The sequence below is a fragment of the Pezoporus flaviventris genome, unplaced genomic scaffold (assembly GCF_033815535.1).
Source record: "Pezoporus flaviventris isolate CSIRO_AGI_PZ_B2104156 unplaced genomic scaffold, CSIRO_AGI_Pfla_v1 ptg000007l, whole genome shotgun sequence".
Lineage (NCBI taxonomy): Eukaryota > Metazoa > Chordata > Aves > Psittaciformes > Psittacidae > Pezoporus > Pezoporus flaviventris.
The window spans coordinates 1,230,382-1,233,944 of record NW_026892555.1 but is presented as its reverse complement, the minus strand read 5'-3'; the positions used below and the strand labels follow the sequence as shown (position 1 = coordinate 1,233,944).

Here is a 3,563-nt window from a genome sequence, read left to right as displayed (position 1 = left end):
CACATCCAGGCAGCCTTTGAATGTTCCTAAGGATGGAGACTCCCCAAAGTCTCAGGGCAACCAGATGCCAGGTCTCTCATCCTATTCTCATTTGAGGATTGTTCCAGTCCCTTCATCATCTTCCTGGACTCTCTCCAGTACCTTCATGTCTCTCTTGTACTGAAATGCCCAGCAATGAGCACAAAAATCTACAGGAAAACACTGCTGAAGCCCGGGATTGAACCAGGGACCTTTAGATCTTCAGTCTAACGCTCTCCCAGCTGAGCTACTTCAGCCCTTCTGGGGCACTGATTTTCACAATACCTGTTGCAATATAATTACCTTCCAGCCTGTTCAGACAAGCTCATTTGACATCAGCTGTGAGTCAAGTAAGAGATTTCACAGAACAGCACACAGACAAGCTGAGCTCAAAAAGCAATGGCCCAAGGCAACCAACACAGCCTCCTTGTCAATGTAAGTGGCCTCTTTATATATGTAAGACTTCATTAATAATGTGGCTCTGGAGGATGTAAAGAAGTGGAACAGGGAAATAGAACAGCTATTCCTGAAAGACTGACAGGAGACTACAGTTACTTTGGGACTGAAGAGGAGCTCTGTCACTCAAATCATTGCAAGGGAACTAAGCAGATGGAGGTATGTCTCCAGATGCAAAGCTACTGATGAGGAAGCGTGACTGTGAAGTGACAAGGGTGATGGAGGATGAAGGCAAATTCATTGTATGGTGGATTCAAGAAATGACTGTGAATGGGAAGAGGGTAAAAGGGGAAGTCAAACACAGACTGCTTTCTGTGCTTCTGGTGTTGAAGACAGTCTTGTCTCACTCCTCAGACCTTTCCTTTTAGCTCTGTTCCGGGTTTCAGACTTGGATACCAGTTGTGTTGACTAATGTGCTTCTCTTCCATAGGGTTTGACTCATCTGGGATGCCACAGCCATTCCTTGGTTCAGGGCGCATGCTGCTTATTGTAGAGTAGAGATCAGAACTGAGTGGAGCTGAAGTGTTTGCATCCCTGTCAATAAACCAAGTAATAGCATCAGAAATGCTGATTGAGTTTCCAAACTGGTCTGATTGATATATCCAAAATACACCCCCCCCCCCCCCTCAGGGATAGGTTTGGGTCTGCTGGTAAGAAGCAAGTGGGGCTCCTTGCTGTACCTAAAGACCAAGGTCCATATCATAAACCAGAGTTAAACTCGGGTTACACAGCAACTATGATCAGAGGACCAGCCAAGAACTTTAGCATAGAACAGACATTTCTAATGTATTTTCACAGAGCCCACTGAAGAATCTGGAGTTATCCATGGGGCTTGGCTAATCCTTTCACATCAATCTGTCTCTCTCCAGCTAGGGAATGGAAGGCAGGCATATTCCTGTAGTGATATGGGAGATGTTTGCCCAGCCCACCAACTTATTCTGCAGATAATTCTCTACCAGGACCGATGATCTACCATCTTTCACCAGCTCCAAATTCACATCTCACCAGAATACATATGGGAAATGCACAGTAAGTTTTCTATGTCTGCTAAAAAAAAAATCAGTAGTGAAAGGTGTCAAAAATACATTCAATCTGGGTTTGAACATTCAGCTTGACAGCAGCAGATATTTCCTCACAGAGATTTATTAGATAACAGTTCCTGGTATTTAGGGCTCCCAAACTAGGTTATGGAACCTCTTGCAAAATTCAGACATCAGGATTGTACCTTAAGTGGGTTTTCTTTCTGCAAAGACACTTCGGCTACTGGACCCCAGTGGTGATCCTGCCCATGGCCACTCAGGAGCTGATCACACATACGTGGCTGAGGGTCTCTTGTTTTGTTAATGAGGTGGGAGCCTCTTTGCACAGTTGAACACTGTCACAGGGTTTCTGCTTTATGTCCATTTGCACTTACAAATTGTTTCATATATGTGACCTAGAAACATGCTAGATCCAGTCCTTGAAAGCTGTTGTGCTGAGAACAGGTGTACATAACAGATCCAGGGCATCACTGAAGACCATGACCACACGACTACTAACCCAAAACGTTTCTCTGTTGCATTCTGTGTCTGGTAGAGATGCTGATATGAGAGGAACCTAGGATATTACTTCGGGATTTTGAGCCACAGAAGAGTGTTTAGGTCTCAGACCTGAAGTGGAAATGAGCAATCCCATTTTACCTATCGTATTGACTCTCTCACCTTCATCTAGACCTCAGGATCTATAAGAAGAAGGTAGTTGGTGAATGGCCCTAGTAAGTCTTTCCAGTTATCCATGGAAGAGGATGAAGAAGAAATCTCCCCCTGCAAATCATCCACAAACTACGGCTGCATGTTCAGAGCACGTCTGGTTATATTTATCTACAGAAGATGCCTATAGGAGCAATTTCTTGAGCTTAGTGACTAAGGATCGTACAAACACAGCTTGGATCAGCCTGCAGAAACAGAAAGCTCTTTCTGGTATGTTTTTCCTCATTTGAATGCTGAAGGCAGTGAGAAAAAGGACTGCAAGTCAGTTGATTTATTAGATTATTATTGTAGGGGTCCATCATAAGTGTTTATTTGTATGTAAAGCTTCGTTTTGAAGAGTTACTAATGTCTGGACTGTGGACTTGCTCCAGGTTTATTTTTTTCTTTAAAGACTCTGTCTATTTGGAATCATCAGTGCCTCTGATTCTGTTGAAAGAGCATTGCTTTGCTCTTCCCTGAAGAGCTGTGACCTATCTAGTATTACCAGAACTGTTGAGGATAACCAGATTCTTAGAAGGCCACATGGGGACATTAGTCTAATAGGTAACAAAGACCTGCTGAACCTTGCAGGACTTTTTATCTGCAAAACTTAGCAGTTTGGAAAAGGTTCCTGGGCTGGGATTCATCTTACCTGAGTTCTCAAAGGGCAACAAGGCAAATCTTAAACCTGACCTAACTATTACAAACAGTCCATAGAAATCTCGGACACTGGTGTTGAGTTTCCAAATTGAATCTCTTCTCAAAATCCAAACAAATAGAACCAAATCAAACCAAACCAAAAACTGCACATGGACTCTGGAGGTCTTTATATAGCACCATGGATGTTATCAACACACGAGTTTGACAAGCTAAGCATCCTCTTTCTAGCTGAAGTTCATATATCCATCAAAACCAACACTGTTGCGAGTTACAACTCAGCTCTCTGTACCCACAGCAGAAATTATAATACCCAGTGACAATGAGAAAAGGAATTTTCCATCACTGATTTCAGCTGAAGCATTGGTTTTCCCTAGAAATTACCCTTGTGCGAGCACTCTGAGAATGGTGGTGTCACTACATGAGCATTTTGGTTTGCTGCCCACCAGCTGCTGGAAAGCTGCAGTCTGCATGAGCTGTCCTGAAGCATTTTATGTACCTCAGGGACCAGCTCAACAGCTTTTCTGCAGCTTTAATGAAGCCATAACAGTTTTTCACCCAAAAAAGCCAGGTTATGGAGTCACTCCATAGGGTTTTTCAGAATCTGTGTTATGCCCATTGCAAAGATAGGGTCCTGTCAGAAGGTTTCCTCCAAATGTACTTAGAACTAACAGCCCATCTCACTGAGCCTGCACAAACACCATT

General features: G+C 43.4%; 1 non-coding gene across 1 annotated transcript; it reads right to left on the bottom strand.

The window, feature by feature from the left end:
- Window positions 1–202: 202 nt before the first annotated feature.
- TRNAF-GAA (transfer RNA phenylalanine (anticodon GAA)) lies at window positions 203–275 on the bottom strand. The gene has a single exon. It is a non-coding gene; the product is annotated as a tRNA-Phe (tRNA).
- Window positions 276–3,563: the final 3,288 nt, after the last annotated feature.